At 42.1% G+C, this 14969-nt stretch overlaps 1 protein-coding gene across 4 annotated transcripts in view; it reads right to left on the reverse strand.

The window, feature by feature from the left end:
* LOC100677798 (dachshund homolog 2) overlaps positions 1–14969 on the reverse strand; it is a 218506-nt gene that overhangs the window by 186894 nt on the left and 16643 nt on the right. The gene's annotated exons all lie outside the window — the stretch shown is intronic.

Raw genomic sequence — 14969 nt, forward strand, 5'->3', positions numbered from 1 at the left:
AACCCTGGTAGCAGCATTCCCGAGAAAGTACCTGAAAGCTACCGAGATTTTTCAGATCTAGCAGGTTTCTAGAGTAGAATCTAGATGAAAACCCCAATAAATCAGACATGATTTCTGGAAGAAATCTCGGTAGAATTTTTTCTCCACTATGATTTGTTCATATAACCTTACTTTTTACACCAGTGGTCCTGCTTTGAATTGACATTATTTGAAAATATTCATAAATTGATGAATATATATACCCTATAAATTCGTCTACAATGTTTTTTGAAAAGGAAACATGATTTTTAAGGTGCACATTAATAGTGAAAACCTAACCCTACACATGCATGCTCTCATACATGACAGTATGTACAGCATTCTGTACTGACTGACTTTGTATTATTCAAGTACAATTACTGTGTGAAAAGTGTCATCGATGCTCAAAGTCACCGATGATGAGGTTTGCACAGATATTTCAATCACATAAAAACCCATAATTTTTTAAAATACATAAAATCACATAATTTTTTCAAAATAAGATTTTGAAAAAAGTGATCGAAATCAATAAAAATTTGATTTGCTCTCACTTGAGAACTATCATACTTAGAGAGCTGAAATTTTGCTACTTCATTTGTATTGGCATGTTGAAACAGTATATTAAGTTGAATTCATTCTAGCTGATATGAATTCGACTTTCATGTACAGAGCTACCTGCATTTTTTGACGCCGAACCCATAGGGTTCAGGGTGAAAAGCCGAACCAAGACTGTTAAGTAAAAACTGATATGGCAGTCTGTTTCTAAATAATTTAACAAGTCTTAACGCAAAAGAACAGACATCCACCTTTAATATCATGAATTTACCATGATTATAAGAGATTTGGTGGTTGAGAGTAACTGGCTTGCGTACTTATGTGATTGAAATATCTGTGCAAACCTCATCATCGGTGACGTTGAGCATCGATGACACTTTTCACACAGTAATTGTACTTGAATAATACAAAGTCAGTCAGTACAGAATGCTGTACATACTGTCATGTATGAGAGCATGCATGTGTAGGGTTAGGTTTTCACTATTAATGGACACTTTGAAAATCATATTTTCCCTTCAAAATCATTCTAGGTGAATTAATAGGCTAAATATTCATCATTCAACATTGACTGAAACTATCAGAATTGTAGTTCTGTCTGCTAAGTTAGAACTTATCGGCCATTTGCTACATATAGTACTCTTTAAAATATATTTCCACATTGAAACGCCGCAGTAGTCTTAAACAAAACAAATAAAAATATCGATTCGTATGTACTTTCTAAAAAATGAAAGAAAAAAAGAAATCTTAGCACCTAACGATTTGCGCGGGAAACTATACGCGCAAGAATATCGCGATCGGCGTAATTACATGCGCGCACGCCCCGACCGCAGGAAAAAAAGTGTACCGGGAGAACCAAGTTAAATCGGAGAAGAAAAGCAATGCCACTGCTACTTACTACCGGTCTTATTATTGCCGGCGCGCATGAGAATTGAAGAACGGTTATAATGCGGAGAAAAAGGGAGGGGGCCTCGTACAAGACATTACACACCATTAAGAGAAATGTTCTGGAGATAACAGCGCGGAAAGAAGAAATGCAGTAGTGTATTGTGCAAATGAACGGGAAAGCCGCGCAGACCGGGGAGTTAAAACCGAAGAAATGCTAATTATCCGGCTACTGTGGAGGTCTCCGCTGGAACTATAGTGTTATAAGTCTGCACGTGAGTTTCAAGAAACATAATTTCGAAAAAAATACCAAAATCTCGTTGAGTCTTCGAAAGAATTTTTTTGAAAATATCGAAAAAATAATTATTTCAATACGTGAAATGCGGACAAAGTGTATAATACAAAACTCCGCACGTTAACGACCTATGTATACCGGCTCGCGTATACGGCAAGGCCTCGCGTAGCCTACCGCACGGGCGCACTTTGCAAAAAAAGACAGCGAGAAAACGAAACGTGAGAGAAGGAAAAAAAGGAATTTTCGTCGCTATCTCGCACCTGTTTTTGAGCAGCGCGAGGGAAGAACTGCGTACGCGTCGTATGTGTATAGTGTGCAGTTTATGTACATGCGTATGCGCGGCCCTGCGCTGTTTTACTGCTACGATAATTAATGGTTGCATCGTGGCTACGCGCGCGCTCGCGCACGCTGCAAGTGCATTCGTTACGCTATGAATCTTTTTATATAAAACGCGTAATTGTGCATGCATTACACCTGCATCGCTAGCGCGCGATGAACATACAGACTTTTTTCTTTTGTGTGTGTGCATAGTTTTGTCGGAATTTTGTCACCTCCTGGGCTAAGCAGTATGCAGAATTCAAAGATATCAAATTTGTTGGCAAAGCAGAATGATTTTTGAATTTGTTATAGTTGTATTTTTATCGCTTACGAGTCCGTTTATCGCAGTGACAATATCACTGCTCTACTAGAAGGACTAAGCGCTCGCTCGAGTACGATCATCCTGCTTGACGCGATAATCGTGACTGCGGATTGAAACATTTCGCGAGCGGCAAACGTACTATATATACGTGTACACGCGCGCCGCTCAGGAATGCGTTGCCGGCGCGTGAAACCGTGACCGACTCGATGGTATTGCGACGACACGCTGCCAGCTCTAATGGCAATTTAAATGCCCGGCCGAGAGTGCGATGCTACCGTTTGCAGCCTACACCATTGTGACTGTGACGTTGTGCGTGTAGATTTGCCTTGCAATAATAGATGTATAGTTTTTGATATAGAAATGTAAACAAATTTGCAGTGATAGTACATCAATATCGTTGATTAATAATAATTATTACTAGATTTCTTAGGCTCATAATATATAGGTGCCAACAAATAATCAAGCTGTCTCAACCAAGATGATTAATTAATTTTTTGTCAAGCAAGTATCGGTCAGAAATATGTTGACGCATCCCTAACCCTTTTTTAAACCAAACAATTACCTCAAAAAAAAGTAATCGTCTGCAGAGTTCAAAAACAGACGATCGAGATGAATGTAAAAAAATCCTCGCGCGCAGCGGAATCCACGGATAATATAGAGCGGCCGTTGCGCCTCGCAGTCATTAAAACGTAATCACGTGCCGGTTAAACCCGGCGCGATGCTAATTTCTTCGCGTTAATTAATGCCGAGTGCGGTGCATTTTCCATTGTGTGAGCGCACGAGCGCGAGGCTGAGCCACTTCGACTATACATATAGCTTCGCGTCAAACGAACCGCTTGAGCATTAAAACGCCCGCGAATCGCTTCACAATCGACGAGAGAAAGAAAGAGCGCTCGTGTTTTCTACTTAATCGTCCGGATTTGCATTTTCATTTTATTGCTCGGTATAATTGAATTGGATCATATAGTGCATCATGAACATTTTTCTCCTTACGGTGTTCGTCTGCTGAGAAATTGTCGAATCATTGGTTTTTTCTTCTTTATTTTTGGAGTCGCTACACGTCCTGCCACATTTCGCAGTTATTAGCCATATGTACTTTCATATGCAGCGTATCAGTGAGTTTCAAGTGCTATTTTATGGAAATTTTTGATAATTATTTATATATTTAAAAATTTCAATTTCAAATTAGCGGCAATTTTTCACTCTTTATTTGGTAAGTGTATTGAAATATATTACCTTATGAACGAGTTATTACATTTATATGGATATTAGTGCAATTAGCTCTGCAGTCCTTACGAATCACTATTTTATTTTCGTACTTTTTCTCCCTCGATCCATCATTACGGTTATCCGCAACAACGGCGATCGCAACAGAACATGCAGATAACGCACATAAACTAAATTTACAACTCAATATAATCAAGCATTTTTAAAAGCTTCCCTCATAAATAATTACACTCTTAATTGTAACAATTATCTTGAAATAAGCAAGCTGCGAAGTTTTCACACATTCGAACAACTTTATCCCCAGATCTTTGCTATGCCGATAATTGCACAACTATACATCAAAACAATAATACTATTAAATGACAGGAGACTCGTTTAGACAATAGCTCTCTCCACGGTATCTATATACCTAAAACAATCAGCGCAATCTCGATCTTAAACTCCTCGAGGGTCTCCTCCAAGAGACTTAAGAACGCCGTCAAAGTAATCGCACGAGGCGACCGCAGTTATACCTCTCGTCATCTATATACATACACTTTGTTACTTTGATAAGGACTCTTTCGTCTCGTCGCGTCTTAAGACCGAGATCCTTTATTTCGTCTCATTGTGACGAGGACGACGATGGCGCTTACGCTAATTGCAGATCAAAGAAGGTAGGCAGCTGCGAGGACGAGCGTTGAAAATAAAAACGAAAGTAATGAAGAAGTGTTCGAAGGAAGAAACGAGAGACGACGGAGCGAGAAAAAGGTCCTCGATGTTTTAATTGAGCGTGTCTTGTAAGTTGGCAAACTCGGCCGGGGACACGAGTGAAAGAATTTACGAGTGCTTAATTAGGCCAGACTCGTGATGAACTTACTCCAAATAATCGAATCGCTCGCGTGGTGTGTGTATAACCAATGAACAATATGAACAGAGACGAATACGTACACCAACCCCTATATCAAAAAAGTATCATTCTTCTACCGCATATAAAACAAGAGGTCTCGTCCTTTCTCCACAACAACCGAACGCGCTGCTGCAGCCACTCGAGGGAAAGAGATATCGAGAGGGCAGACGCGCGCGAGAGAGAGAGAGATAGAGATGTCTGAAGGGTCCTCGAGCTCTCTCGGACGCGTCGCGCAGGACGAGAGCAAAGAATGGCTCCTCACCGAAAGAGAGTAGTAGTCCTTCGTTTACGCCCAGACAATGCGATCATTGTGGCGTCGAGCGGAGTAATTACATTGTGTAACCGTAAACGGAAGCAACGAATCCTCTCCTTCTCTCTTTCAGGATGTACCACTCGTACAAACGCTATGGCAGATGCTTCGACGAGAGAGAAAGGTTAATGGGGTCGCGTTCGCGTTTTCCAGAGGAAAGGGTTGAGGGGCGGGGTTTTGACTGAGAAAAGGGGGTGGGATTCCGAAAACCCGCCCTTATTGCCCAGCTCTCTCTCTCTCCGCGTGTGTACTTATATAGGCATTCTACTATTATTTTTTGATGGTTGACTGGTCGCGGGGGTTTTCATTGAGATTCGTTCTCACCGGCGGGATGGCGGATTTATTTTGTTTTTTATTGTCACGAGAAAGATGTCCCCTGCGAAGAGGCGATTGTTGTGCAGTTCTGACAATGTCTGCCCGACACGAATGGCTTAGTTTGAGCCAGATGAGTCGATTTCGCGCTGGATTTTTATTCACACGCGTCGTTTAACGGTCGAGAAAAACACTATAATGGTCCTTTGTATTTGTTAAATTTTCGTAAAATTTATATACACTAGCTTGGCAATTATAAAACCGTCACTCAAATGAATCGTACACGGCAAACGTTCACATCCGCCCGAATAACACAACTTGGCAAAAATCAGACTGAATAGAATCAATATAAAAAAAGAGGCGTCGAGAGTAGAAAAAAAATTCGAAACCCTGGCACAAAGCGGCGAGAGCAAAGCCGTATCATTATCCCAAAAGAAACGAACAAACTTTACGCTATATACGTATATATATATATATATATATATATATATACCAGTGCACACACGATGACGACTGCAAATTCTTCTCAATTTCTCATCGTCCTGTCGTACTTAAATCGAAAAAAGCCCGGGCTCCACTGCGATTGCTCTCCGCCTTCCCTTGTATATATTTCGTTCGCATCGCGCACGACACTGCGTCATATCGATCAATGACACAAAATTTTCCTACAATGCTCTCGGCTCCTCTTTATTACAGTCATCAGTCATTCGGTATAAATATATTAAATTCGCTCTTTATACACGAAGGCTTAAAAAAACACACTCACACACAACATACAGCGCGTAAAAAGAAATATAAAGCTATACTGCTACCGATTGGGGGCCAAAGCTGCATCGTCAGTAGTAGACGTGCGCGCGCGCGAAACAAAGGGCCGCAGCTGACCGATAGCGTCGATCGGCTGTAATATAAGGGCGCTCCCTCATCCCGCTACGTTTTTATCACTCCCTCGATTTGCCTAAGATCGATCGGCTGATATCTTTTGAAGCTGCACTCGTGCGCGCAGTGACATTTGATACCTTCAATTTGCTCTTTGAACATTTTTCTCCTGCGCGCGCACGCGTCACTCCCAAGGATTCAGAGACGCTTTTTGTGTATAACTATATATTATACACATCGATGATTGTTCGACGCGCGATGATATTATCGTTTTCGTGAGAATGTATACAAGCGCTCACGAGCTGTTCGAAAAATATGCGCGAATATCGTTACGTCCAATTATAGCGACTCATAAAGCCGTCAAATCGAGAAAAGAATTAAAAAGCGCGCCGATCGTGACTGCGCAAACAATATAATCCCTTCTCGCTGCGATGCTTAAGAGAAAAAAATCCGTATATACATATATACATTCGCGAACTCGATCATCAGTTCCTTCGCTATATATAACCATCCTCTCCTCGTCCCGCGCGCATCGCCGCATCAGACAAAGCTCTGTGTATAGCTCGAAATCATTAACGAATCATTACCGCGTCTCATCCCAAAGCCGAACCATTAACGATTTCCATTCGTATTCGTTCGAAAGGGCCGCTATGCTGCTGCCGAGTGCGGTCGGTATACATGAATAATGCACTGAGCGCGGCGTTATACTTTTTCGCCTCGACTCTCGGGACCCCTACAGGGAGAACAAATCGGGCCTGGGGCAGCTCTTTTGTTTCTTCCATTTCTCGCGCGCGCGGCGAGAACGAGATTTCGGAAATATCATCGCGTCAGAGTTCCGACGCGAGAGGCGCCGAAAAAGAGCCGATGCTGCCGGAGATTGGATACGCCGGGCGCTTATGTACCTTTCTCTGGGCGGAAAAATATTTTGAAAGTGAGAGCTTCCTTGTGTGCGATAGTTTGCGGCCTATGGCGAAATTTTATACCTGATGCTGCTACTGCTGCTGCTGGCGGATGCTCTATTGTATCGGGTCTTTGTACGCGACGTTTAGCTTCGATGATTTTGGGCTTCGTATAAATATTTATCTTGTGCAACAGCTGTATGCCTGAATTTTTAATTCGTCTATATTTGGCATCCGATAATTATTGGCATCGCGAGGAAATTTCGTATTATACACGGCTAATTAAGAGACAAAAATGAGACGTTAAGTGACGTGTGCCTGCTGGTAATTAGTGAGGTGGCTTTCAGTCGTGAATGGGAAATTTCGCGTCCCACGCAGAATCGCATCTATATACTCGGCCGGACTCCATCCTACGGCCTCGTGGCTCAACAACAGGCTATTTTCGTTATTCTTAAATAAGATATTGCGGGGCTATATTGTTTAGCCTCGCGAGATGATGCCTATAATTATCCGCGTAAAAGTATTTTCGTCGCAGTACACAGCGAGCCGCGTCGCGCACAATGCATGTGAGAATTTCAATTAAATTCTTAAGACCATCGAATCTTTGCAATATATCTATAAATAAATCTCACCTCCATACGTCCATACGAGAGCCGCAACCCTTTCGTGTATTATGTGAGTATCGTAAAAATGAGGATTTCTCTTACCTGCAACAGAAAGAAATGAACACTATGAAATTACAATAATTATATACGTACATATTTTTATTAATAATATTAAACTATTTTCCGCGGATATTTTTCGCCCTATTCTAAAAAATACCAAGAGACCTATCACAACATCGTCGAGCCTCTGATCTTCCAGCCATGATCGCGAGATCCCGCACTTTAATACTTTTCCTATACACACGGCGCACGCGTGTTGCTCGAGAAAACAGCAGCGAGACCAGCTCGAAGCTGCCGTTATTTATCGGCAATTGTAAAGTCCAAAAGGCAAAAGTCGTTAAGCCGGCGCCGCGTATATGCGAGTCTACGTATAAGCTTTTCGCACGCGACATCTGTTAAAACATCAGGCTCGCGTGCTGGCTTCTAGGTAATTGTGATTTTGTGAAGTGAAAACAGATGCTTTTGAAGGTATCGCTTTAGATGGGTTTACACAGCGGTAGATAATATTGATTAATTTTTCTTATCAAATTGCATTCAACCAAATACCTAAATTATATTCTATTTTAATGCAACGCAGACAACCACGCTCTCACCTTATCGCATGCGTCAGGTGACATCGACCTTCCCCCCACCAAATATGACTGGATTACTTTTATTCTAACCATATAATACGCAATCGGCTTTTTGCGTGATTAGCTTGGAATCACGCGATCGCGCGAAAAGGCTCCAGAATGCATTAAAGTATACCACAGAGAGCGAGATAGGTGCGCGTGGTGGCATTCGCCGGTGCGAGGAACCGGCAATTTTCTTAAATTCGCGTTTTTTCGTATGCGTGCACGAAAGTTTCAGGCGATTATACGATGGCCGATTGATTCTGATACTCGTAAATAGGTGTTTGAACTTCATTTACAAAAGAAAAGCACTTTCAAACTAAAAGTAATGCACAGCTCGACTTCAGGAACAATTCAACTCAGAATCAAGTCCCGCCTAAGCAACTATGTATTTAATCCTCTCGGGGCAAAAAATGAAACTTATAATTTTCGAGTTTAATTGAAAGCCCCCATATGATGATTGCAATAAAATATTCACTGCGATAGTTCATATAGGGGAAAAGGTTCGCACGGCTCAAATTATACATTTAACTCGAGTTTGCAAGTCACTCGAACTACATTTATACAAAAAGAAGAGCGTAACCTTCTTTCTCTCTCGCTCTACTCCCGCCGACGAAATTCTCAAACAGGAAATTACAGCGCTCGCAAACACGCTTAATTAACCACTCGCAAATAAACATCCCATATACGTACAATCCGCACGTAAGATGGTGTGCGTGCGCGCGCATTATAAAAGCAACAAAGACAAGTATAATCTCGGCAAATTAATACATTCATAACGACTCTTTCAGTCAGCGCGAGCGAGCATCATCTCTCTCCCTCTCGCAGCTGATTCGGATGCAATTTCGCCGCGAGTCGAAAAATCAAGCGGATGATCCAGACCAAGCAATTAGAGAAAAGGATTCTCGTACTGCCCAGGCATTCCAATTTAAATCAAAGGAAGACGAGCGACGTCAGAGAGGGAGTAGTAGTACCTATGTATAGAGAGAAAGGGCTGAGAGAGAGAAGGACTCACTGACACCGCAAGACCCGCCCACAAAAGTAATCTCGCTGCGCGCACATATACACACACACACGAGCTCACCTGATTCATCAACGACGGGCGAATCGAGCGAATGAGAAGGAGAAAATAGAAGAGGCGAAAATAATAAATAAAAATAGTTCAGGGGCATGCGCAGAAAATGAATTGTGCTCTTTCTCTTTCTCTCTCTCTCTCTCTCTCTCTCTCCCTCTCTCTCTCTCTCTCTCTCTCTCTCTCTCTCTCTCTCTCTCTCTCTCTCTCTCTCTCTCTCTCTTGAGTGCAGTTATAAATAGAAATAATTGCGGTTAAAGGATATGCACAGATGTATACGAGTTCGATAGGTGTAAAATAGAAAAGAAATTTATCAACGAACGACGAACGAACGCGCGAATTGATAACGAGCGCTTATCTGATTCCAATTTCGCACCGCTGTATGGTAATAGCGTCTATTAATTTTGTTGCTGCAATATACAAACCCGAAGAAACGCATTTTTCCTTCGGCGCGTGAAAACTAATTATGTTATTCAATCGGTGCAAACACGCGCCGATTCGATTCTCCGGCGATGTTTTGTTCTCTCGACAGACAGCGCACGAATTATCAAAAGGCGGCCTGGCCACAGAATATTATTTGCTTTCTCTCTCTCTCTCTCTCTCTCTCTCTCTCTCTCTCTCTCTCTCTCTCTCTCTCTCTCTCGATAGCAGTATAAATCACACTTTCAATTCCCGGCCGGCAAGACAAATGATTTCATTTATTCCGTGAATTATATCACACACGCGATATGGACCTTATTAAAGGGCCCGTTTTGTTTGTCTTTCATTTACGATTTTCGATATCGATACGCTGTCCCGGGCCGGCAGAGCAGCTTATAATTATTTTTTCACGGCGCGTTTGTCATACGTGTTAATTCATTGGGCTTGTTTGTCCGAAATCATTCAATAGTGTGTGTGTGTGGGTTTTGCTTATTGGGAAGGTCGATCGCGGGTATAATTAATCGGTTCGTCCGCGGAATATTGAAACATTATCGCATTGCAAATGGGTATCTTCATCTCTCGCGGTATAACTCACAAGTATAAGTTATGTATGGTTTTGGATTTGTTTCACAATTAAAATTAACTCGGCATTTCGCACTGTTCTCGATATGCACGACGGATAAATCAAGAGCTTAGAACTCGAATGATTCGAAAATACCTGAACCAGTTTTAACGCGTAGGTATATAATATGTCCACTCGGAGAGTTACACCGGAATTCATACCCCTCGATCGCTTACGAGCAAAAGAGGCTTCAAAACATACTCGCAGCCACGCACGCGGCTCATTCAAACATTCCGATCAATTAAATTTCACACGCGACTGCACCGCGAATATAATTTTCTCTCCGCACACCACACGTGCGTGCATATCCCTCTCCGCGGCGGCGGTTCGCAAATTAAATTATACCGATGCATCGGAGTCAATTAAAAATCAATTATCGCGCAAATCCTTCACGCGCGAATCGCCTTACGCAAAGAGAGAGAGAGAGAGAGAGAGAGAGAAAGAGAAAGAGCGAGCGATTAATCAAGCGCAACTGTCGCGTCGTATGCATAAGATTTTTGAAATTCGCGCGCGTTTCCGCGACGCGGTCCAATCGCGCATTATAACCGGTTGCTCTCGTTCGGCTAGGTCAGTTATACTCTGTGAAATATCGCCTCGATAATGAGCGTTTTCTCTTTCCTCCTTGGCCATTCATATAAAGGCTCTCTCGTTCGATCGGCGCCGGCCGACGATTGTTGGGTAAGGATATGTACGCCGTGAGTTGGAAGGACATTACGGATTTGCGCAATTTTAATAGCGCGAGATAGAGCCTTTTATAATTCAAGTCGCGCGCTCACTATTGCTGGATTATTGCTCGGTATAGTGGGCATGTACGTAAGCGTTTTTGAAAGGTATTTATTATTCGCGCGAATTCTGAGTTTTATACTGAGATTTTCGCATTTATTAATTCATCGAAATGCATTTTAAACACCGCAATAACTCGAGAAAGAATTTAGAAAATATAAGTTTCATAAGTCCAGCCAATAAATTCAAAACAATACCGGCAACCGTTTGATCTCGCAATACCCCGGAGACTCGTCCACGGCTACGGACAAAAGGAGAAAAGAACCATAAGTAGTGGACACACACGTACACTCGACGGTGAAAGGAAAAAAACGGGACTAACGAATGTAATGCCAGCACTGCGGAGAGAACTGCCCCCTCGATTCTCCCACCCCAGGAGGACTTCTCATAACCCGCAACAGTCTGAGACGAGCTTCAAAAGAAACGACGGCTGTGTATAAGGGTGATCCGGGAGATAAAACCAACGGCAAATATGTAAGAGTCCGCGAGCAGAAACGGCCGGCGCTTCTACTCACTCTCCAATTGCGGATTCCATTTTTCGCGTTTATGTAAAAAGTAAGACTCTTCTTCTCTTTCATTGTGGTCCGGCTTTGTGAAAGATTTGATTAGGGTGGAGTTTCAAGGGAAATTGAGTTTTGGAAGGATCAATTTTAAATTGTTGAAACTGTTTTTGATACTATCGTAAAAATAGAAATTTTACGAGACAGGTGCGTACACGAATATATTTATCAACGTTGTATATATTCCTTCGAACGACTATCGAACATCATCATATACAAGACCGTTTGTCGCGAATAATAAATTATGCATGCAAACGTGAAAATAGAAATTCTCTATAGACGCTTAATACACGTGCGCCCAATACGTCTGATGCACATGTGAGCTGAACAGAAAGGCTTTATGGCTCTTGTCACGTGATGATTACCGTATACACATCGTATAAGCAAGGAGAGACCGCCCAAGTCGCGCCTACCTCGAAAATTCGTAATTGCTCGTGAGCGCGGACGACTTGGCGACTCGCACATCCGCGTGGAATTAACCTGCGCGAGGACTTAATCGTTGAAATTTAATATCGCATTTGGTTTTATAAATCCATGTATAACACGTGGTCTGAAAAATTTCAAAAAATTATCGTACGCGTATAATGAGTGAATGACGCGAGGTGTTATTTGGCGGGAAACTGCAACTTTTTGAATATTTAAAAGGCCGCGCGAGGTGTGCGAACGCGCGAGTGTTTTAATTTCACTTAAGCAAGGCTGAGTGACGTCCGCGAGATAAAGCGTATTTTTCTTTCTAAATTGCTATGTGGCTTATCATGCGTGTGAAAACGCGATTTTAAAAAAATAACGTTAATTGGACTAGGTGTGATTGTTATCAACGGTTAAGGCAAAACGGAACGACGTTTACAATTCTCTGTACACCGAACGAAAAACATATACGCTTTTTACACTCCTCGGCAGAACAACAGGCTCACACGTGTCGATAATCCAACCTCCCCATAAATACTTCAAAAACCGTCGAACATCTTTCAATACCCACACTTACTCCTGGGCTCTCCCCTCTACGCCACATACACATACACATATGCGGACTGCGCACCTTTAAGACAGTGCAGCCGACCGCGCGCTGGATGTATCAATGTCAGAGCCTAATAACACCTCCTTGTGCATCTCGTCCTCGCGCTGGAACTCCCCGACGGAGTAGTGGTACACACACACCGTCGAGTAATTTCGAACAATGATATAATTACACACGCAGAGTTCGCACTTGCCATTATCTCGATTGCTCTCGAATTATACAAAGCGAACGGCATCAGCCCTTGATGTAGAGGTGTACATACGAGTCGTATGGGTTTTCTTGGGGCGTGTAGCGGAGGGAGTGCAAGAATTGGAGCGTCTTTGCCGATCGAGTGCGCATAGCTTCTTGAGGTAAATGGTCGTTTAGAGTTTGTTTCTTAAAGGAGAGTATACTCAAGATTTCATTGTCTTGCTTCCTTTATATTACAGGCGTAATTTAAAAATATCGTCATTGTTGCATAGTAAACGAACAATTAATAAAAGCACTCTTACATACGTATAGCCCACCAGTCTTATATCGTTTCCCTATGCGCATTATACACACAGCGGCCGAGATTCACAGCCGATTATAGCTGCGAACGAGCAAACAGCGCAGTATATCCATTTTCTTAAGTGGGGTTCGCTATACTCCCTCGATTTTCCCTTTTCATTTTTCGCAAGGTGAAACGAGACGATGAAAAGCATTGTCGCGGTCTTAGCAGTGCAGCAACGGCAGCCTGTGCAATTGCTGTGCGCTTTATGCGATGTGTTTACGGTGATACATAAATTACGGTGATTTATTTGAGACTTTGATTAGAAGTTTCAGCGTAGGAAAATATGTTCATCGTGCACGTTTCATCTTAATTATAACAGTGCGCCGCAGTTAGTTCCATATTTTAGATTTAAAGAAGATGTAATTTCTTTTTACGAGATGTGCACGAGTTTTGCATTGAATTAATGCTCTCTCTGCAAGACCGACTGCTATATGCGTCTCTCAATCCCCGTCATGAATATTCAAGCTTGATAAACAATGGCGCTATGTGTATAGCTACTACTTTAATAAATTAGTGGAATGTACTTAATTGCGCAAGCGTATTATTTATTTTCGCCGAGATAGTCGGGGTAAGTATAATAACACAATGAACCATCGCTTCTCGACAATAATCACCTTCGAAGAACGTATCCAGGAAAACGAATTCATCAATCAAGCACCAAATTAACCGTCCACACAAAAACGGATTATGCTCGCGCTCTTAACGCTCCAATAATCGCGGCAACTTTTCTCATTTTCCATCTCTTCTCCCTCTACATCGCCGCTTAAAAATGACCGGGTCTCGCTCATTGTTTGCCATTGTCTCTTTGTGATTGGCCGTTTTTTGCCCCCGGCGGCTAGCTCTAGAGTTGATTCGATCGGTTTGTATTATTTACATGTTCGTTATGCTTCGCGGACTGTCTCGCGCCGCCTCTACTCTAGTTCTTTGTCGATTCGACGCGCCGACGTCATCGGAATAGAACGAGCTTTTAAAATAAGCGATGTGCGTTTATTGTATGTATACGTTACGAAAATCGAAAGTGTATTTTCTCTCGGGCTCGGAATGATAGAATCATTATAATTTTCGCGGGAAATGACAAATTTATGCAAATAACTCCGAGGGGTTCAATAATTGCTCACTTGCGGAGGAGATCGATACAGCGATCGGACTTTAAAGTGTATATATATATATATATATATATATATATATATATATATATATATATATATATATATATATACGTATGGGCGACTAATGGAAAAGGAGCGCGGAATAAACGAGTTTTATAATTCGCGATTTGCAAAGTCGACCGAAAAAATTCACTGTACACGCGGGCCTGTACGTAATGACTTAAGTTTCTCGCGGCGACTATGGGCGTTACCTCGCACGTACGACCTTAATGGAAGGTATTAACGAAGACAAGGACGATCGAAGAAATCGGCGATCAATCTCTTGCGCGACGCTCCGGCTGAATGCGCTTCGATATATTCTTGCGCTTTTCATTTTTCGCGCGTATAGGATATAAGCATTACAAAGGTCCGCGTCGCTACGGTTTTGCCTTCCTAAGAGGTATCGTTAATGAGTTTTTAATTCGACGTGAACGTATTATCACAGCTGGTGTCACTTTTATAATTCCCGCATCCATCATCAATACTGTAGAGGTATAAGGCAAAAATGCGCACGAGTATACAGGCAACTTATCATCCGATTCAAACATAAATTTTGCATACTAATACCTCTGGAATTTCTGAATAATCACATAATTCTCCTCGTGCTCCCTCGTTAAAACCATCGATAATTATACAAT

This window comes from Nasonia vitripennis, chromosome 2, assembly GCF_009193385.2.
Source record: "Nasonia vitripennis strain AsymCx chromosome 2, Nvit_psr_1.1, whole genome shotgun sequence".
NCBI lineage: Eukaryota > Metazoa > Arthropoda > Insecta > Hymenoptera > Pteromalidae > Nasonia > Nasonia vitripennis.